The 23,778-nt window shown below is 38.1% G+C and overlaps 1 long non-coding RNA gene across 1 annotated transcript in view; it reads left to right on the forward strand.

The window, feature by feature from the left end:
* The window catches only part of LOC110841361 (uncharacterized), a 150,848-nt gene that overhangs the window by 22,721 nt on the left and 104,349 nt on the right, over positions 1 to 23,778 (forward strand). Inside the window, exon 2 of the long non-coding RNA XR_002547181.2 lies at positions 1,943 to 2,000. This is a non-coding gene — a long non-coding RNA (uncharacterized LOC110841361). The remainder of the gene's footprint in view (positions 1 to 1,942; positions 2,001 to 23,778) is intronic.

The following is a 23,778-nucleotide window of genomic DNA, read 5'->3' on the forward strand; positions in this document are numbered from 1 at the left end:
GTCTATATGAACAGGATCCTTCCATCCTTTTCTCGGACTGGGACCTGTTCATATACGTTCTTGGCAGATGATCCAGAAGTGGTTTGCCATTGCCTTCTTCTGTGTGTGAATGGAGTAATTGTTGGGATGCCACGGAGGAAAACTCCGTGTTGCCTAGACCACGGCCTTGCCCAACACAAGTTATAAATTCGGGCACCGCCGGCAATCGAACCCGAGACCCCGGGATTACAAGGCCAGCGTTCTAACCGCTATATTTTAGTATTATAATTATTATAAATATACGTTTGGGGAATTTTAGGTTTAATGTTTAAAAAAATGAAACAAATAACTTTCTTTATGCAAAACCCTATTCTAGATTTAGAACGAGCTTCGTTCTGAATTATAATTCAAAACTAAATTACTCATAAGACAGGTAAATTAATAGGGTATTGTTAATGATTAACATTTTTAACTAAGTTGGATTTCCTGGTCTACATTTGTTTAAATATGTACATATATGTTATTATTTTTGATCGTTATTCATTTATCACCCTGTAATCTGATCCATTGAAAGCGTCATTAAATAAACAACAAATAAATAAAATACAAATCACTTTTCTGAAAAATTTCAACAGGTGAAATTTGGGTGAAAATATTTGATTGGTATAGTAACTCATAGAATTCGCCTGCAAAATTCTGACGTAGCTGACAGATTTATTACAATAATAAAAAAAAAAAAATCGGGCTATCATCCGTGTGAGTGCCTATTTTATAAGCAGACCGCGAGCCAACATAGGCTCTGGGTATGATACTTGGAACGTTTCATAAAATCCTTATGATGTGGATGGCGCAGGTCCCTGAAACGTCGATTTTTTTACGAATTCATGTTGCTGATAGCCCGAGAAGATTTTATCAATGTTAGTCGCCATAAAATCTTCAATTCATATATTTTTAATCTTCAAATTTATTGGTGGGACATCTAGACTCATTCCGTCCGCGTAATATGTTAGTGCCTATTTCACTGTTGAATCTACAAATTGTTTTAAGCCCAGTACTTACTTCACATCATAATGTTTTGACAAAGAGTGTACTCCTTAAAGAAGGATGGTGACGATGGTCCCGCGATGCTAGTAGAGGGTTCAACTGCTGTAGGGTTTTCGTTTGGTCGGTCGACTTAACGATCTTACCAAGTCACCCTTCTCTGTTCCTTCATTTTATCCTCTTTCTCTCTTTCTCTCTTTCTCTCTTGGTCTTCTTACCGCAGGCTTTAAGACCAAGGAGAGGGGAGAGGGGAGAACTGAACGAAGGTGATCTCTGACTTGCTCAGTCCAGCCAAAATCCCACCTCCTGAAATTCAATCCATATTAAAATAAGATGAGATCCTGCTTAGGAAATAAAGACTTTCCTGTTTTGTTTCTAAGGGTTAAATATGCCTTTAGGCTTTCACTGACAAAGTTGAGCGCGAATACCCCGGCTCCAGATGTAGGTAAATTGATATTTTGTCTTGTATCGCGAAAAAATTGTAGCGCTTGGCGGCGAGTCATGCAGAAACACCCGCAAGCCAGAAAGTAGGATTTGCGTTCAACTTTATCATTGAACGCGCTTTAGTAAATATATCCAACTGTGATTAATGGACGGACACACACGAGGATTTTACCCTTAAAGTCTGAATTGATATCATACGTAATTTTATCTTATTCTCGTATAGTTCATTTATCGGTTGGCGTCGATTGAGAAGATGTAAAGGAAAAATGAATAGGAAAGGATTCGGAAGGAAGCGATCTTGGCCAAATTTAAGGTACTGTCCCGGCACTTGCCTGGAGGGTCTGAGGAAAACCACGAATGACATCAGTCAGGTTAGTTGGTCACCGGGCCGACATTTGACCTCTGGGCCTCCCGAGTACGAGGCAGGAGTGCTAACCACTCAACCAACTCCTCTTTTAAGGCAGACTTCTTGTTTCAGGTTCTACACGAGGTGTACCTCATCAACGGGAAATGGATGTAGGAACCACACCTGAAATGTAAGCAACACAATTACTTCTGAATGCTTTTAATATAATTCTAAAATATTTTTAGATATAATATCGATATAAACAACGTTTATTTATTTATATGAGTAGAGGGCGTTGGTATAAAATAATATTGAAATGTTCATCATAATATCAGAGTGGCAATTTAATTACATTTTCATTATTTTTAAAATTATTATTTTGCGTGACGACTCTAGAATGAAACTAACACTCAAACTAAAATAATTAAGTAATTTCACGCGTAATTATTGGTAATGTTGGGTCACAGAGTTCAGCAAGCGTCGAACGTTGACTGAAAGAATGCAGTCATTATCGACCTAATAACGGTGCTCCATTTAGGTTGTAGAGTATCCATCTGACATCCTTTATCAACCTAATTTAAGCTGCCACTGAACTGGATATGGTCATTTTTATTTTATTTTTTATTCCTGCAACTGTGTTCGATATATTTTCACGCCGAACAAGGGAACATTAAATGCAGTAGCAGATGTGTTTCGAAACGTTTATCTTCAGAAACGATTACTTGTGCAATTTGGCTACAGTCCAATGACCGAGTAATGTTCAAGCTTGGGGCTGTAGTTGGCTGGCAGCTCAGATACTGTATTTTGCTGCTGGATGTAGCGTCTGGGGACAGGGGAATTTACTAAACAGATACACACGCGTACATGCACTGATTTCCCGCTGGAGTTGCTGCAGTTTGTCAGTAAGCGAGGATTGCTGTTAGGGAATTTACATGCATTGATAAAACAGTAAAATAACGAGAGTGGATTCCTCAAACTGTCTTATTACCGGAAGAACGGGCAGTTAGCTTAAGCGACTAGCGCAGATAAGCGTACCGAGGAATTCCGCTACGTTGTCGAGTCGATACCCTATACACCTAGGCTAGACCAATGACGAAGACGACTGCGTTCGCTGATGTTGCGTTGTGCAGTCTGGTACAAGCTTACCGTTGTTTCAGAGGTGGTTACTACATACATCATCAGGGCTATTTATGATTTATTTAACGATACTGTCAATAGCAAAGTAACGACGGTTTATAGACTGAATAATGAATTAGAACCCAATTCTGAACTTACTATTCCGTCATTTACCAGGAGGAATTGAAGAAAAACACGAAAAAATTCAGTAAAGATAGCCGGTCTGTGGGATGAGATTCAAACTCCGGACGTCCCGAAAAATAAACAAGAATGCTAACCACTCGAAAGCGATGTTAGTTTTTTTTATAAACCACATGATAACGGGGTTGAACTGGATAAGGGGTATGACTGCTATTATTTATTATTTTATTTAGTGTTCTGTCTGACGACAGGTCCATATGAACAGGATCCTTCCATCCTTTTCTCGGACTGAGACCTGTTCATATACGTTCTTGGCAGATGATCCAGAAGTGGTTTGCCATTGCCTTCTTCTGTGTGTGAATGGGATGCCACGGAGAAACCGGGGAAGCCCCCGGAGGAAAACTCCGTGTTGCCTAGACCACGGCCTTGCCCAACACAAGTTATAAATTCTGGCACCGCCGGGAATCGAACCCGAGACCCCAGGATTACAAGGCCAGCGTTCTAACCCTGGCTTCTATGACTGCTATAGACCAGAGTAATGACAAGCACATTATTGGCAGAAACACGGTTATGACGTCATTCTCATTAGTGAACAAAGTGGAATTGTTTTGAAATGAAACAGAGAGAGAGAGACAGAGAGGGATGGATCCATACTTGAAGAAGTTTCTGGAGAACTGTAAACTCAGTGAAATCTCACAGAGTGTGGATGTGGGTTTGTCACATTTTCTTTATGGCTTGATTTAGCTGCCTTTGCTGTCCTTACAGACACACATGCCGCTATAAGTACACGAACCATGGAGGCTTTTCAAACGCTGCATTGTCGTGTGATAGACAGGTAAAATCACCCCCATATACCTTTGTCTCAAAACAATATTGTAGTAGTTCGGATAGAGAAAGATAGAGGGAAGCTGTGTTCTCCAAAGTCACCCAACATTACCACAACAGTCCTCTAGTCTTTGTTGTGTGTTTGTTTGTTTGTTTGTTTGTTGTGTAGAGTGACAATACGGAGTGGTTTTGTCATCTTGTCTTGGACAGATGAAGCCAACGAATGGGAGGAAGGGTGGAGTTTGCTTTGGGGGTCTAGGATTGGTTATTTCGTGCCATTAGGACCATTAAAACCAGTGACAAATAATATTCTACAATGCAGCGCACAGTATATATCAACTGAAGGATTGGTTTTTGGCTAAAATACTCTTCAGTGTTGGTTTCATGTATTGTAACGCCGCGTAGACTTGTAGTTATATAATACCAACGTTTCGGTGTATTATACTGCCTCCATCTTCAGGGCTAAAGCATTGAAGTACGTTCCTATTTATTTTACAGTTACAGGTAACGAATTGTTGGGTACTGACAGTCAGTAAACTTGAAAAAGAACGTTAAGGTATTGGGAAGGAACTGGTTTTATGCAGAAGTTGACTGTCGTGTGTGTTGTTGTTCTGTGTAGTCTGGTACAAGTTACTTGAGTTTTAGATGTGCCTGCTGTCTCCATTATCCACGGTGGTCTAGCGGTCAGAACACTAGCCTTGTAAGCCTGGGGTCCCGGGTTCAATTCCCGGTGGTGCTCAAATTTATAACTTGTGTTGGGAAAGGCCGTGGTCTAGGCATCACGGAGTTTTCCTCCGTGGCATCCCAACAATTACTCCATTCACACACAGAAGAAGGCAATGGCAAATCACTTCTGGATCATCTGCCAAGAACGTATATGAACAGGTCCCAGTCCGAGAAAAGGATGGAAGGATCCTGTTCATATGGACCTGTCGTCAGACAGAACACTAAATAATAATAAGATGAGGTGGTCTAGCGGTTAGAACACTGGCCTTGTAATCCTGGGATCTCGTGTTCGATTCCCGGCGGTGCCCTAATTTATAACTTGTGTTGGGAAAGGCCATGGTCTAGGCAACACGGAGTTTTCCTCCGGGGGCTTCCCCGGTTTCTCCGTGGCATCCCAACAATTACTCCACTCACACACAGAAGAAGGCAATGGCAAACCACTTCTGATCATCTCTGCCAAGAATGTATATATGTATGAGCAGGTCCCTGACAACCTGAAGAGGTTGGAATGATCCTGTTCATAATATATGGACCTGTCGTCAGACAGAACACTACAAATAAAATAACATGTGAAACGTCCTTAAATTTCTACTAGACTATATCTCAGAAGTAATTTATCTTCATATTCGCCGCCTTGAGAACCTAAAATATACACGAAATGTTTATTTGTTGTACTCAGTTGTAGTTAAATATCACTGAGGCTTACAACATCGGTTTCAAAAGGAGTTTTGTGTGGATGAAACAAATGAATAGACCTTTAGAATCATATAAGGAACTCTGCCAGCATGTTCACAAAGAAAGCGTTCTTGGTTTAAGTTCCTGTAAGTAGGAAATAATGCTCGCTGGCAAATGCAACTTTTCTTCTGTCTGCGTGTGAGGTTAAGATTGAATGTGCCTCACCAAGGTTTCTCTGTCCTACAGTGAACTGTGAACAGGGGCTTTGTGGCATAAGACAAGGATTGTTCTCCAGTCTATAGTCTTTGCGTTCTATCCGGCCATTATGATCGTATAATGAACTATATATAAGTTGTCAAGTACTCGTGATTAATACGGAGCTGTTCAGTGAGATCTAGAATCTCATTTTTTTTATCGTACGGGAAATGTTCGAATTTAGCGGTGTCATATTTACGAGTTTATTATTGAGATAAGAATGATAGCATTCTTATATTAAATTCGAGCAAAATTTTAATGTTATTTGAATAAAAATCTAGGAAAATATATGTTGTTTTATGCATAAAATATGCCTTTATCAGTAACTTCTTTATATGTATTATCATCCATTTATTTATTTATTTATCTGCAAGGATCAATACATAGTAGAAATTAAATGTTATCCAAGCTTCTCATCGGGTTTGAAATTGTAATTTTCTTTTAGTTCAGAGTGCGTAATTAAACATGTTAGCAAAAAAATATCCCTGCTGTACTCTAAGGTTGGCAGTTTAGGAAACGCTGTAATATTCTATCACGTTTTGTTTAAATAACGTCGCAAATGGACAGTGATCTATACTTCATTCATTAATAACTACAAATGATATCCAGCGAACTGTCAGTTACATTCATATTCTGTCTCGAATATGACTGTTTTATAGATTGTTGCGCCATGAAGTCATCGTCGCCCTGATGATGGAGGCAGCACGAACCTCTGACACGTCAGCAAACCATTAAATTATAATTTATTGTCTCACTACGGAGATATTCTGCCACGGTGGTCTAGCGGTTAGAACGCTGGCCTTGTAATCCTGGGGTCTCGGGTTCGATTCCCGGCGGTGCCCGAATTTATAACTTGTGTTGGGCAAGGCCGTGGTCTAGGCAACACGGAGTTTTCCTCCGGGGGCTTCCCCGGTTTCTCCGTGGCATCCCAACAATTACTCCATTCACACACAGAAGAAGGCAATGGCAAACCACTTCTGGATCATCTGCCAAGAACGTATATGAACAGGTCCCAGTCCGAGAAAAGGATGGAAGGATCCTGTTCATATGGACCTGTCGTCAGACAGAACACTACAAATAAATAAAATACGGAGATACTGAATGTGGTGTTTTAAAAATTACAGACAGTGTGCTTCTTAGATTTTCAGACGTCGTGTTTCTGTTGATTGATCAAAAAATGAGAAATATTCAAGGGTACTACTGAAGCGTCAGTGAGTTTCTGGTGCAGGTAGACTCTGAATCAAAACACCTGTTCCCTTTCTCAGCCCAGATGTCCAAGTATTCCCTGTTTAATCTCAGTATGGTATTCATACTTCCCTTCTGGCTGGATCAGGGTGATGGAAGTAATGGAGATCTGGTTCTTGGAGACGGTGCAGATCCTTTGGTTGGAGATGCGTTGATGTAGGGGTCATATTCCAAAGGATTGTTGATGTCACAGAAGAATCCGTTGATCATGGCTACTTAGTATGAATCAGAACTAATTTCGTGTAACATGAAGCGTTGTAAAACGAGCACCGAGCATGTAAATTCTTTTTAAAGTGTCGAAATTACAAACGTACAGCTACGACATTCTGTTTGTTAGCCTGTAAGGAGTTTTTTTTTTCAATACTGCAGGATCTCACAGCTTCCTCGCTCCTTGTGTGCGTGTATAAGTAAAAGTGTGTGTTTTTTTTTTTTGGGGGGGGGGTGGGGGGCGGTGAGGATTTTAAAAACAAATCGTGGCACAAGAGTTGCTTCCACCGGAACTCATCCATCCATCTATCTGAAAATGTTGAATAGCAGCAGAGGGAAAAATGTACATAAAAAAATAAGAAGAATAATAATAGAGGGTGTTTCTTCAGTGATATGTTTTACAGTAAGGGAAGATAAAAGGGGGCCGGAGGGTGGCACAAAAGAGAAGAAGTAGGGTTACTATAGTATTCAAAATATTCATAAAAGAGTAATGTTTTGAGTGAAAAATATTAGGGGTGCATGGGGCTAAACTTTTATTTTTATTTTATTTTTCCTTTCGCCCCTGCGTTTGTTAACTATTTCTGTTTTGATGGAGTACTTCTGTATTCTTTTCCTTGTCGTGAATTGCTTGTTTGATAAAACCAGCCTGTTTTTTGGTTCTGAGGTTCTCACGACGTTGGACATGTCTTCTGGGTTATGACGGCGTGTGGACTTGTAGATAGGAACGTTTAGGAGGAACCTACTGTCTCCATATTCAGAGCCGAAGTTATAACAGACATAACAAAGAAAGTTTTTCTTGAGCTACATAATTGTTTTTGTACATTTTTTAATCTCTAGTTAATTCTCTTTAATCCACTTATTGTTCATCTTTAAACAATTTAAATGAACGAAAGAATACTTGATCATATTCTGGAGTTATTTAAAGACGCTGTTTCAACCGGAAAAGTAATGGATTGTCGAAGTAGATGGAAGATTATATTTGATGGTTAGTAGATAAGGATTTGAAAGGAGATTTTTTGGGTCTGTTTCAAGGTATTCTAACAAAATTCGCTTGGAAAAAATGAGACAAACCAGGAAAACTGTAGTTAATATACTCCATTAATCGACCGAGTTTAGAACACGTTTATATACACAGAAAAAGTAACTTTACTCGTATGTTTTAATTGATTTGTAAAATCTATAATTGACATTTAACTAGACAGAGGCGTAACTATGGAAATGAATAATCACCTGTCTATTATTATGTGTGTAACTTTCGTTTTATTTTATGTGTTTAATCGATTTTCTAGTTTTTATTAATTTTTTCTTTCATTTCTTTTTCCTTTTCATTTCTGTCGGTTTGATGCTTTCAATTTCTCTTTGTTCTCTGTCCGTGTTCTAAATAAATGAAGGAGTGAAATTTTAACTCAACAATTGGGTTAATTCCGGTCATTAATATTCTAATACGGTGTAAATAGTTCGAAAAATAACGATTTTTAAAATTTGATCGTATAGAATTTATTTTTTACTTAAATTTGTAGACCTGGCTAATCCTAGACTGAAATTATAACGGGAGTATATTTAGGTTGAAAATAATTATATATTTGTGATGTCCAGCAAAGAAAACTATTAAATTCTGAGTGAACTAGGTCTTGGCGGGACGATGAGCCTTGAAGATTAAGTTCGCGTGTGGGGTGAGAATGGGTAAGGAGAGGTCTTAAATCACAAAAATAGGAGTTGAAAGAGAAGCCTATGTCTGGACGGGGGTAGAGAGAGTCGGGATGAGAAGGGATTCCATGAAAGAAGACGAAGAAAGGAGAAGATAAGAAGAATATTAAAAATTCACATCGAGCTTTTTATATTAATATCAGCTTCTAAAGCGTGCGGGCCGGAAAGCATCCATACGTTTTCGTGATGTACGTCGAATGGCCTGACGTAAGCCGTGTCTAGTCTTTTATCCTGGCAGGAGGAGTACGTGAAAGAGGACAATTGATTCTCCGAAATAAGAATGAGTATAAGTGGAGAAAAATGGGATTGAAGATTTGCGTGTTGAATAGGAAGGATGTCCTCAAAGCCAGTATGCGATACCAGTAAAGGCTGGTAACAAAAATGAATATTTTAGCTTCAGCACGTTTATTTTATTAATACGTATTTCCTCAGGCACTGTAAACTGTTTCATTTTCGGAAACATCAATGGTAATTTTTCTGAATAAAAATTTACTTGGATATTATCCATCGTCTAGTAATAAAACGTAAAAAACGTAAAAACGACGTTTCGGAGATGAGACTCTATCTCCGTCTTCAGGTTCCTACTCAGTTGGGCCCACTAGATAGAGCTAATCCCTATCTCCGGACAAATTAAAAAAGTGAAAGTCCCGGAATAAAAAGGCATTGCCACACCATCCATCCGTGGGACGTAAAAGAATAGTATGTAGAAATCAGAATTCATAAACACGCTAAAGCCAAAAAAACAAAAACATACAAAAAGGTGGGAATAAATACACATGAATATCAGCTCGAAACTCGATGCCCACCTTGGATTTCTTGAGAGATGACAGGTATCCAAATAGGAGATAAATCCAAACTAGGCTGGCTGATAGGATTGGCGAGTAGTGCCATGTGTGCAGCCTCCTTGTATTTTCTGTAGATGGTATTGGGTTCAGTTGATAATACTCTGGCCCCATCCCAACAATCCAAGTAAATTTTTATTCAATTGACTCTTCACCATCGTCAAGAAGTTTTAGATTTGGTAATTTTTCTGTCTTCCTCTGAATGTAAACGAGTCGTAAATGACGTATAACTGAACCTGACTTATCTAATTTTCGTTCTTGAAAAACTCAATTAAAAATGTCGACTGGGACACCGACGAAAATTAATTGTTACTGATCGTTAAAACAGCTGTTTTGAAGTGTTAAATGAACGTCGTCGAGAAAATAGAAAAAAATTCACCAAATAATTACCAAATATTTTGCGAAAGATGAGCTGGAGATAAATAGTGCTAACCAAAACATAACCATCGCCTCCTTTTAAACGCTGACCCAACATAAATTTTATGTTAATATTACCTACGCATTCTACTCTGTGTAAACTCAGCAGTTAAAAGAGCGTTGTTAATTATTTCATTAATATTGTCTCTGCAATTGAATGCAAATTTTATGTCTTAATATCACAGACATTGTACTTTGCACAGACTAACAGTTCGTGACATTTGTTAATTGTAATTGGCTGGGATTTTAACTGTTTGAATCAAATAACAGATTCAGTTTACAACGTAGGCGTATATAATCAGCTTTCTTGGCTCTGAAACGCTTACAGGCCCAGAAGGTAATTGTAAACCATTTATAGTAATCTGAAAGGTATCCATTGATTTCCGCTCAGATACATGTTAAAGAATCTTTTATGCTTTGTAGAGATTTCCTTCCAGGAACTGAGGAATGGATGTGTTACGATGTAAATTCCTCTTGTACTGTTAATAAATTCTTGGGTGGAATATTTCTGAAGTGGTTCGCCAGTAAAGTGGAAGGTTAGGTTATGTAGAAAATGCCAGAAGAAAAATTATTATTTGAGAAAGAATTGAAAAAAAAGATAGTAACATGCAAGAGTGGCACAACGTCTGTGCAGTTTTTGTCGGTGTTTGGTCTTTGACATCTCAACAACACAATCAGCATCTTCACACGCATGCAGGCCAAATCATTGTTTTAGTAAATTACATATAATAATAAAATAAATGACTGTCAATTTTGGAATCTTACTTTCGCTATAATTTCTGGACTTACGTCCATTCACATTTGATAATCAGTTGTGTATTTAGGTCACTCTTCCTTGATCGTGAGTTGTATCGCAATTATAGACAAAATAACTTTTAAGAATGACATTTACAGAAGAAACTTTTTTTTTCGGATTTAAAATGTTTCAGTTCTTTTAATTTGTACCTTTCTTATAGTAGCGAAAATTATAAACAGTGCACTGTAATGATAACTGAAGAACATTTCTAGTGTTTAGACGTCATTAAAGTCATATTTACTTGAAAAAAAAATTAAAATTAATGTGGATTCGTGAGACTTGCGAACACGACTTTGCACATCCCTGTTCTACTCTGTCACAAAATGTGACGAATGTGTATTTGACGTAAACATGAACCAGGCATTCGGACCGAAATCTTGTTTTGTGCATCACAAGAAGGACTTCAGAGTTTTTGACAGAATGCCTCTTTCGGTATGTTCTAGAACCTGTGTTATTCATTAAATCACCGTTTCTTGGGCTCTCCTGAATTTAATAAACTAAGTTGGTTTTTACATCTTGAGATTCAAGGGAAGTTCATAGGTCATTGTAAGGTTTTAATCCTCCTTCAGCATATGCAATAATTTTAGTGTAATGTAACGTGGTGTAATATAGTGTCGTGTAATGTGACGTGGTGTAATATAGTGTATTGTCTTGTAGTTTAGTGTAGAGTAGTAACGCCTTGCATTCGGAAGGCATTGGGTTCTAATCTCGGCTGAAATTACGAGTACTTAAAGTAATTTATAACCGTAAGCAGATACTGCTAAGTCATATCGTGTGTCGTATTTCATAAAATTGACAAGTTTGTGAAGGTTTTAAATTATGTAAATGGGAAAAATAGACTGCATTATGTTTCAGCACGTCTATGCAAGCTTCTTATGTGTCTTTTAGAGATATTGCACAGATTCATCATGTTCAGACCTTATCGGAGCAGTCAATTGTACAGTGACAAAGAACCTTTAACACTTTTTTTTTTTTTTTTTTTTTTTTTTTTTTTTTTTTTTTTTTTTTTTTTTTGTCCCTGTAAAGCAGATGAATTGTAAGACGCCATAGTGAGTGAGCTCTTTTGCAGTTTCTGATAGACTTAAGTTCTGCTGAGTATACCAACTTTCGTATTTGATTACTTGATTATTATTATTATTAAGTGTTCTGTCTTATGACAGGTCCATTGCTCTGCCCAAAAAGAGCTCTCCAGTTGTCCCTATTCTCGGCTTCTCGTTTTAATTCCTGGAACGTCATCTTCTTTCCTTGTTTAAGGTCGTCGGTTAGCTGTATCAGTCTTCTTCCCAGTCCTCTCTTTCCTTCAACCTGGCCTTCGATGATATCACTCAGTAACCCATTCCTTCTCATAATATGTCCCAGCCAGTTGTTAGCTTTCCTTCGTGTAATCGCCTGCAGAATGCTTCTTTGCTCGTTGACTCTCCTCAATACTTCTTCGTTGGTCACTCGATCCGTCCACCTGATCTTCTCTATTCTTCTCCAACACCACATTTCAAAACTCTCCAGGTATTTCTGTTCCTTCTTCCTGAGTGTCCAAGTCTCTGCTCCATACGTAACACTTCACTAGTTTCGTCTTCATCTCCAAGCCCAACTTGCTAGTGAGAAGTATCCTCTCCTTGACGAAAGCTGCCTTGGCCATGGCTATCCTTGCCTTTACTTCCTTGGTGCATAGGGCGTCCGTCGTGACTATGCTTCCCAAGTACTTGATTAAGGCATCTAAATTTTACATTGATATGAAAAATTCCTTATCAGGGTTAAAGAGACATTAACACATCGCAGATCGGGCTTATGTGCGACCTATAGTGATAAAGTATCAAAAATCAGAGATTCTGGACGTTAGTTTCAATCGTTTCGGGGTGCTTGCATGCTTCCTTCATCAGGGTTTATGATGGAGGCAGAAGACAGCAATCTTCAAGAGGGAAGAGTTACTTCGTGTCGCGTGGTATGGTCTACCGAACGTTCAAATAAACAGTTACTTTTGTAATTTTCTCGTTATATTTTACATTTCAGAATCGTAAAATATTTCCCTCAGGATGACACATGATTTTGAGGAACTATGAATGCTAAGTGGAGTTAAGCTGGGATACAGTCTTCCTTGTAGGCAAAAAGTATTCCGTAAGCCCCACGTGTGGAATATTTTTCAGCTACTAGGGTAATGTAAACATGTTATGCAACATTACCATTTCTGAAACTCTGAAGTGCACAATATTACTCCCACGTATGCTGTATCTACTTTCTTCCCCTGTATGAGACTTTGTTATAATTTGCTCCTTCTTAATATCACAGAGGAATTTCGTAAAACAACCAGAGGAGTTTCTTTGTACTGAAGAAACACCTTGCTCCGCCACACGCCATGCTGTGTTCATTTTTCCAATAAGACACAATATTCACTGCGGTAAATTCTTTGGCGTTATTTTGGTAATGAATATCGTGGTATATCAGATCTAAAACTTCTTGACGATGGTGAAGAGTCAATTGAATAAAAATTTTCTTGGATATTATCCATCGTCTAGTAAATATAAAACGTAAAACGACGTTTCGGAGATGGGACTCTATCTCCGTCTTCAGGTTCCTACACAGTTGGGCCCACTAGATAGAGCTAACTGTGTAGGAACCTGAAGACGGAAATAGAGTCCCATCTCCGAAACGTCGTTTTACGTTTTATATTTACTAGACGATGGATAATATCCAAGAAAATTTTTATTCAATATCATGGCAGGTAATGAACATGACAGGCAATGATACAAGTTGCATGATTCGTAAAAACAAACAATAGTAAAAATGGTGAGATATCAGATTCTTACGGCGACAAATATAAAGATGGTTGTATTGTGGGATGGTATAATTTACCGACATTTCAGAAGAGCGTACTGCCTCCATCATCAGGGCTCAAAATTCTAAGAAAGGTAAAATATTATATTATGAATGCCCTAACCTGTCTATGACGGAAGGAATTTATCGAACGAGGTTTGTCATATATCAAGTTAATGCATCATAGTTTAAGTCGCGTTTCGTGACAGATATGGCTCGCGTATTTTCGGCTCGATGCGATTATTTTCTGTGGTACCAATTCTCTCATGCAGGTGTCCTGCAGTGGGTGACAGGAACTAAGTACGGTGTAAGACGAGAATAGAGGAGCCTCTTAAATTGTCTCTGTCCTCTCGGTCGCCGCCTCCATCTTGGCGTCTCGTAATGTGTTGTGGCAAGACTGCTACACGACTTTGCCTTGGAACAATTATGTAAGTTACTTTAAACACGCGGCAGCCAGCCAGAGGGCCGATTCTCCTGGGAATCCCCGTGTTACTAACTGCTACTTCCATTCCTGACTCCCGACCAGACAGCGTTTGGAAACGAAGGTTTCTTTTTCGATGTTATTATAAATTGTAGATTGCGCGTTAAGTAATTTTAAAATTCTCGTCATCGACCCCACAGATTGATAACACATACATTATCATCGTCATCAAGTGTGTTAATGTCCAACTCTCGTTCACTGTACAAATATTCGTGAAATTTATGTTGGGGAGTTTTATTAAACTCTGTCGATACATTCGAATTGTGATTAAAATCGAACTATAATAGACAGGCCTACATTCGTAATTTCAGCTCCTTTGTCGAACGATGAACACCTGTCACAGACACCCACATCCTTTTATCCCAAAAATGTTTACAAATCGGCGCAGTGTTGTCTTATGGCAAACAGCGTGAGCATCGGCCTAGCGACTAGGGTGACCTTCAAGGTCAAGGTGATAGTTTCGATTATATGTGGGTGTATCGACTGGCGATATTACTGTTGTGAGACAGATACCTTCTCAGGACAATCCTGTAGAATCCTATAGTATTTTTGTCCCAAACGAGATTCAAACCTGTGATTTTACGATCGGCCACGGGCGTTATAGCGCTGGTATCGCGATCGGACATGTAACTAGTCCTGAAATCGATACCTGAATATTTCACAAACGAGTGTAATCGATCATGATTTCGATTGTAAGCACTAGTGAAGGGGTTGGAGAAAAATTCTCCATTTCTCTCCCTGTTTTGGGGGCGGCTATGATTTCTCCTGAAACTCATTTTATTGGCTGTTGATGAAACTTGGTGGGTGTTGATGATAATGGATATACTCGAAGTTGCCTGGAGTGGGAGTAATATAAGGAACAAAGGAAGATGTGCTGGTTAAAATGAGAAAACTGCTGACTGGTTACGTTTTAATGTTCGAATTGCAGAAAGAGTTTGTGTAACGAAATCTGAAATACTCGAGCCGACCTGTGAAATGACGTCTTCTCTCAAGCGATCAATAATGCGAACACTGAGTAATGTACCTAAGTTTATGTCTCCATTATCAGGTAGATTATAATCGAGGCAACAAACACCTCTGAAACGTCGATCAACTTCTACAAGATAGCGCAGTAACCCCATAAGACAATCATCTTCAGATTCTTCGCTCCCGTGAGAATCCAAAGTCTCGCTAGAAATGTACGCGGACAGCACAGTGCATGTCGGCGGGCCGCAGGTTGAAAACTCATGGTTTAATTTCGGCGTAAAAGAGATTCTTGCATTCGAAGTGATTGTTTTATTGAGGAAATAGGTTGACTTTACGACAGCATCCACACCTGAAAACGTATTATAAATCCAATGGTGGTTTAATTTTTGGTAAGGACTTGTTTCTATTTATAATTCGTAAGAAACAGTAGTAAGTGAAGATCATTAAAACTCGACCCTTTAAGAAGAGGAAAGCGGGGGGTGGGGGTGGAAATGAGGGGTGGTGATGGTGGAAAAAAGAAATAGGAGGAAGGAATCTTATTATGAAAAGAAAATAAAAGAGGGGGGAGAGAGAAGAGAAGACTTTGTCTAGTGACTTAACGCACAAAACAATGACGAAACTAGTCTCACTCGTAAGGTCAACTGACAAGTGTATCGTGTTTTTTTTTTTTTTTTTTTTTTTTTGCAGAGTTACAGAACGAGACTGTACATTAATAATAACATGCACAAAAATAAGTTCAGGAGGAAGTGTTTCGTCATCCATTTGTACGACGTTCTCTTGTTAGTTTTTCGAGGGTGGAAGTAATGGAAAGAGTTGAAAGATGATGAAGAAGAGACTGCAATGTTTAAGGGTAGGGATGAGGAAAAAGGGGTGTGAGAGACATAGTAGGCAGAGGGGTACGTTGGAAGAAACTTTAAAATTGAGCTCTTCTCTCCTTTTTTTTCCTTTCTTTCTTCCTCTATGTCTCACTCTTTCTAACCCCCTTTCCCTTTTACGAAAACCCCTTCCTACCCTTAAGTTTTTCCCCCCTTTTAACTCTCTGAAGCTCGATTCCCGTCTCTTTAAGGAACACCAACTAAAGAGCAAAGCAAGACTTCGCTAGTCTTCACGCGTTCATTTTTCCTTCTAAGTGAGAATCACTCTTGCAACGAGCCCACTGCTAAGTGGCAACTTGGATGTTCTTGTTCGCCTGTGGGTTTAGGTATCGGTTACGTACGAACTGCCATGACGTCAAAAATACATTCGAGATGCTACCAAAAATCGTGCAGAGGAAGTGATCTAGTGTGTTACTACTAACAGTTTTCATCTTGCTTCAGAGTGCAAAATTAACAGAAGAACTCGTTTTTCTCTGAGTGCTTTTGCAACGCCTCTGATAATGATCCAGTTTTTGATAACAGCAAATCGTGTTCCATGTTTGTCAAGAACTTACGCCTCGAGAAGGTACTTACCTCCGTTATTTTAATCAGTCTTCGAAGTGCAAAATATTGAAGCTTCTATAAAAGTCTTCGTTTTCCATTAATTTTATGGTGAATGTGAAAATGAATCAACATTCTGAAGCGTGTTTTCGCTTTGTGGGATTTCTGCCCTTGTGGTCCAGCTTTTAGCATCTTCCGTGTTCCTCAGAGTGTTGGAGAAACAAGTGAAGTGACCAGAAATTACATGAAGATTAAATGGATCCTTTGGAACCACAAACTTTTTCTTTGCCAAGTTATGTCATGTTTACTTTTCTGTTCTGATTCCAGCAAAGTGCTTAACATCGGTTATTCCAGGAATTTTATGTTCTCTATACACACGTGAATCAAGGTGATGAATAACGAAAATCGGGTAACATTTCCGAGAATTCACATGGGTCTAATTCTGAAGTGTCTAAACGTGATAAAGATTGTGATATCTGGACTAAGCTACTGACTTAGTAGGAAGTCCACAAATGTGTCGTGTTTTTATTTATATTATCAGTGCAGATTTTCACATTTTAAAGCCATTAAATTCATATTATGTTTATTTTATTGTGTAGTTTACTGTGTAAAATTTGATGTTCGCCCCCTATCAGCACTACTGAAGCGTCATAATATTAGCGCAGTGTCCACATTCAGAAGAATCTTCAATGTTATTCTCATATATTGCCCGTATCACTTCTGTCATAACAAATCTTAATATGTATAATGAAATTCGTTTCCTTTGTCCGAAAATACTGCTCTTAGAATTGTGTTCTGTATTGTATAAATATGCTGGTATGAATCGGATTGAAATGGCGTCCTATATTGCAATTGGTCAGTCGTGTTGCTTTTCCATAGACAATGACCATTGGCCACCAGGTAAAACATGGATGGCGCACGTGCACCGAACCTGAGGTCCAGAGAACTCATTTCAAAACATTTAAAAATAATTGATTGAATTTCGTGAAGTTTTGTAGAAAGTGATACAGTTACCCGTTATATTTGGAATTCATATGAGAAATAACATTATATGGAATTATAAACTATTGAATATTACCTTGACTTAGTCTTTGTAAAGCTGGATCTATAAATATTTCAAATTGTAATCTAAGGAAACCAAATCCAGATCATTGCAAATGACATCACTTATTGGGATAATTAAAAAAAAATTTAAGCACGTTTTATTTCGTACATTATATTCCATAATTTTTCACGTAAATTATGTAAGAAACTTGTAAATAAAATATAATGGAACTTGAGAACGTATTTTCTAAATAAAGGAAAGCTAAATAAAATATAAACCATATTTCTGCACATTAATCAAGTCATTTTAGTACTTACAAGACATAACCTTTACCTAAAGGTGAGATTTGAGGTTTTTATAGCTGTGAAAATGTGAATCATGAGTTGTGACGCAGTGTAGTGTTGCAAGGGGTTACTGTATCCTCCTCCTGAACGGTAGAATGGTTTTTCCTGCGAAACTATGGCAACTGTCTATAAAACTACACCAGGTCACAACCAAGAACACCACAATCAACACGCCTGGATGTAAACAACGTAATATAAGATGAAAAAAGTAATATTACATGAGGCCTACATTACGCAAATTTTTTTCAGATGTTCCACGAACATTATTTCTTCTGATAAGTCATAATGAGAACACAAGAAAATGTAAATTTAAAATTTTTATGAATATGTTCGTTTACCCAATGATTACCGTACCCTGTGTCGCTGAATTAGGATGTCCATTAGCTAAAACAGCGCTGCTGGTTCAGGTCAGGGTTATACTTGATATCTCCACCCCAGAACTCGATGACACTGGAGCAAATCAGAAGGTGACCCCATTTTTCGACCTCGTCCAAATGACCAATAGCTGAGTACTAAGAAAAGCTGCATATATGAGACCCTTGTTCGCCACTGGCGTTAAAAGTTGGGGGGGGGGTGATTGGTCTGTCACTCACATGTGCGCAACCCCCCCCCCCCGTTGCTTGTAAGAACGCCGCCTACCCCCACTTTACCCTCCTAATACTAACCCCTAGGGCTATGCTTTGCCTTAGGGTACCACCCGCCGCTAGTTTGCACCCCCTCGCCCCTTTGGCTTCTGGTAAGATCACAGCAACCTTTACCCCCACTTGGACAGGGCAGACTTCAAGGGTCTGGGGGCATTGTACACCAGCTGGTGGTCCAGAGGGAACTTCCAGTGTGGAGCATTGTACGACCTCGTGCTAAGCCTGATTTCATATGATGATATTGAAATTTGGGATCCTCACGAGGAAGTCGACGTTTGTCTTCTAGGTCGTAGAGTCACGTGGACATCAACTTTCCGGAAGAAATTCAGTCCTGATGATGGATACAGTATAGTTCCCCGAAACGCTGGTATCTACATACAAGCCCACACCGTGTTACCACTCAAAAGACCAACATCAGCAAATTATTTGGTGTAATTTAACAAATATTTTATTGTGCGGCTGTATTGAATACTTTTTTTACAGTTTTTAAATGAAAAAATTGGGATATTTACAATTATTAGGTTACTCTTTGTTTTATCAAATACTGAAGGATAAATTAAAGTGAAAATAGAAATGTAAATGGCTTTATTTTTGTTGCGATGTGTAGTCTGCTAGAATCTGACCGACGTTTCAGTCAGTTTTTTTTTTAAAAATTAAAAGAAGTAGGCGTCTAGATCTTACATTTTCAAAAAACCCAACATTGCTTCATCGCGTCTGTTTTGTGACAATGTTTGATTATTTAAATTTATATTATTTTAGACCTTCCCGTTTTATGAGACCGCCTTTATATAGTTGTCCCGTCTAATCGACTTCAGATAATTTTCACTTTCCAACATAAGATTCGTCTAACTTCTGAATTATTGCTATTAATGACATTACGATAGTAACCGGACAAGAGCTATCTATTCTAACAGTGTCTAAGAGGTTCTTATATCGTGGCGACATCTTGCGGACGGAAGGCGCAAACGGTCCCGGACGATATACGATGGGTCCACGGGGTAAAATAATTCCACTCTCCCCGGTTGAAACCGCACTACAAGACAAAGTTTCTTCTCTTCCTACAAGGGGAAGAGACAGGTTCCTCGCGGACACGGAGTAGTAAACTGGGAACAAATCAAGCAGCTATGTACGTCACAGAGTTTATATATGAAACTCCTAGAGAAGTCTCAGTTTCCCCTCCATTTTCCTTAGATACACCTGCGTCTTATGCAGAAAATGTACGCGGGTGTCAGCTTTTTCAACAGAAAGTGTAACAAAAATGTGAAATTATTTCAAAACCATCGACCCATCTGCTTTTGAAACTAAAACCACGTTAAATAATCTCAAACTGTATTAAATAAACTGTTGTATTTGTGAAATTATCATAATTATCACACATTTTACACTTTGAAACCGTTTTGTAGTTAGTCCCATAATAGGAGACTGTTTGACTATTTATGTACGCTTTGTGAATAAGTAACTAAGTTATTAGTAATTACGATGGATGGAATAATTGTTTTGCAAGTGCTGCTACTATTAGGAAGCTTTCAGAAGTACTTTAGAAGGAACTGAAGATACGAAAGATATGAACCAAAGGATGAAAAGAATTAAGATACAAAAGAGAATATTCCCCGTTGAATTTGAACGGGAATTTGTACTAGTGTTAAATAATGATCTGAGTAGTAATTTTGGCTATTCCTTCCCTCTCCTCCGGCGAGAATATAAAAAATGCCACCGTTATAGAAATATTGGAGAGTTTGTTACATGATTTTCGTCCTTTGCTAATTGCTGTCTGTATTTTCTTAGTGGTCCTACACCCCTTAGAAAATTAGTGTAACAGTGTAAATATTAAAAAGCAATTGAATAAAAAATTTCTTGGATATTATCCATCGTCTAGTAAATATAAAAAACGTAAAAACGACATTTCGGAGATGGGACTCTATCATCCCATCTCCGAAACGTCGTTTTTTACGTTTTATAATTACTAGACGATGGATAATATCCAAGAAAATTTTTATTCAATTGACTCTTCATCATCGTCAAGAAGTTTTAGATTTGATATATTAAAAAGCAATTACTTAACACTGAAAACCCTAACTTAGTGCTTTTCAGTAGGTCTACATTAATCACTATATGCCTCTTTAACAATTTAAAACCCAGTGGTAGCTATATGTACCACCTGCAATAATATTCTATAAATCTACATGTTGCCAACAAAATTTATTTAAGTGTCACTATGATTATCACAATAAACAGCGATTATTTCCTTAAACAGCGTTAACCAGTTGATCTTTGTAATGGTGAAGTGTTGTGTTTACTTCGCGGTACGGATTGAATGTTTAAGTTATATATATATAATCTTCGAGTTTCACAGGATTAATGAACTTCGCAGATAGTAACATGCCAGTAATGTAACCGGACTGCAAGTAACAAGTTCTGAATTACTCTTGCATTTTATTAAAACAAAGTATATGTAAAATCACGTATCTATTCTGTATTGTCGCAAGATAAGAAGTCTTGTAGATAGAAAGATGATAAAATTATAAAATTGTAAAAACTATAAATAATTGTAATTTGAGTTTAAAAGTTTATAATTTACACCTGATGACGGTTTTATAAACCGAAACATGTTGTGAATGTTCCGATGTAAATCGAATGCTCGATATGGAACATAAGATGGTATTTTAATCATTTTAATTATCTTAACTTACTATTTTATTGTGATTTGACGGTAAACAAATATATATAATTATTTTAATAAGAAGTCTTGTAGATACCAAATATATCGCTTTATGCATTAAACCGTATTCTCTTGCCTAGTGACTCCGCAGCTGTAGATGTACAGAATGTTCCAAAAATATGTACACACATAATAATACGGAATATTAACCCAATGTGTATACATCTTTTTGGAACATTCTGTACATCTATTTATGCATTGTATCTGACGTGGTCTTCTAGCAACCATCAGGGAGACAGGGCAGAAGGAAACGGAAGACAGAAATGTTGAAAAATAAAATTTCTCTTGGTTAATGAATCTTTATCTAATCGCATTTTCAACCATTAGAAATAAAATAACAAAATGAATAATCTGGCAGAGTAACACTTAGGCCTCTGCATCACTTATCTAGTTTGTCTGCGATGCTGAGCTAGTAATATCAAGGATACCACCTGGGGAAAGGTGGCAACCCTGTTTGTGCCACGTTTTCCCACTGGGCACTGGATTTATGACAGTAGTTACATGCGGAGCGCCACCGTAACACCTGTGTTAAATCATAAATTTGAATGTGGACTATTACGTAGTGGTCCAACAGCGCCAAGATCAACAGGTGTAGACTTTGATTTTTTTAAAGATAAATAATGCAGACTCATAGGAAGTCATGAATTTTTTATTATTTCATATCTTTTCATTCCTTGGGCAAGTCCATTCATGTGTCTGCTTGTGTCATTATTTTATATAACATGTTTCATTTTTAAAATTTGAAGAAAAAACAATTTATCATAGAAATATTTGACTTTAAATGGTTAATCGAAAAGTCTGCATACGCACGTATCGCATAAAGAACTCACAACAAGCGATGAGACTACCTAAAAATGTGAATTATGTAGTCGTGTAAGTTGTTACATGGGCATATCATGCTTAAAATTTAGAAAAGCTGTCCCTCTGTTTAAGCACCACTTCGTGAAGATGTATGGGACAGTAAAGGTAAACCTTCGCCATTTTAAAACTAGGCACTGCGTGGGTTTGTAATGCTAGTTTCATGTTCCGGGTTTATGTCGTCCGGTTTCAGAATAAACGTGGACTCAGTGACTTCGAAAGGAAGTTGTGCCCCTGGCGAAAATCGAACCTCTGTCATCCGACATGTATGAAGTCACTACTTATCTAACTGTCCGCATACACAATTAATAATTTACGTAAAATTAAAACTTAAACCGTAAGATTTTACCCGGGTGTGATATTTGTTCAGCGAAAGATGCAAACGTCTGAATTACCCTCGGCATGTACTATATTATTCTCATTGAAGGGATTTCGATGGGGGGGGGGGGAGATTCCTCCCTAGCTAGAGGGCGAGAAGGTGGTGGAAGAAGAAGAAGACGACGGCTTTTGACTTGCAAATCGTGGGGACGTGGCAGCGTCGCGACGGCAAAATGGCGTCGTCTCCTTTTGGTATAAAGAAACGGACATATCCCTGTTGAACCGCAGGGAAACACGAAAAGAGGGGAGTTGCTTGGTATTAATAGAAAATTAAAACATCATACCGTGTTGTTAGACTTGCAGAATACCAACGCATGGCGACATCTCGAGGTGGTAGGTCTTGTACCCTGCTTCAGTATCGACCCTGCTAATAACGTTTACTTTACTCAGGATAATGCGCGCATTAGCAACAGGGTTAACACACCCCCACCACCACCACCTCGCGTCTGATATTGTTCTGGTAACACACTCACAACGTAGCGTTTCTTCGTTCATTTAACGATGATGTGTTAAATTAATTGTTTATGTTCAGATAAATGCCTTCTGGGATGTTGCAATGTGTAGAAGAATCTGACAGAAGTTTTAGAGATGCTTACTTTCTCAGTCGTAATCGCCCTGATGATGGCAGTAAGCAACTCTGAATCGCCGGTGATTGTATATCAGAGGAGTGTCGAAGCAGAGCTTTTCATCCGGTTTTCCAATCAGAATTTTATATTCATTTCTCAATTGCCATCCGCGTTACCCCCACGATCTCATCGTCCTTGGTTTTACCACCTTGATATTTGTTGAAAAGTGTAAGTTATGGATTTTTCAATTTAATCCGTAAATAATAGGTCATATCAGTTCGGACAGCGAGATTTTTATGTGATATTCCGTACTGTCCTAAAATAAAAACTTAAATTTTATTATACCAATGATTCTAGACGTGTATTTCTAAGTAATGGCCTTCCTGTTTCAACGATCATCACTCTATAGGACAGAACACTGTAAGGCAGTGCACGATGATATGTAACGGAGGTTATTTGATCTTCTGTTGTATGGAAACAGAGCTTTAAGAGGAACCACGAAAACCAGTTTGTAATGTTCTCCGAATTCAAATACTAAAGAAAGGCAATTGTTCAAGAATTAATAGGTGAAAAAATGTATTCATAAACTTCCACCTGGAATAGCTGAATGAAAAAAAAATCACATCAATATTAAGGTCCAGTTTATGGTTAAATCTTATTGTAATGTCGCCTTTATTGCAGCTTGTATTGTACTCGTCACATTGCTCTGCTTGTAATAGTTGTCGACATGCCACATTATCGGTGAGGTACAAACATTTAGCTCGCGCCTACAGTGAATGTCCATGTGAAGATAAA

Source organism: Zootermopsis nevadensis, unplaced genomic scaffold, assembly GCF_977971745.1.
Source record: "Zootermopsis nevadensis isolate Lab colony 2312 unplaced genomic scaffold, Znev_1.0 Znev_ptg000032l, whole genome shotgun sequence".
Lineage (NCBI taxonomy): Eukaryota > Metazoa > Arthropoda > Insecta > Blattodea > Termopsidae > Zootermopsis > Zootermopsis nevadensis.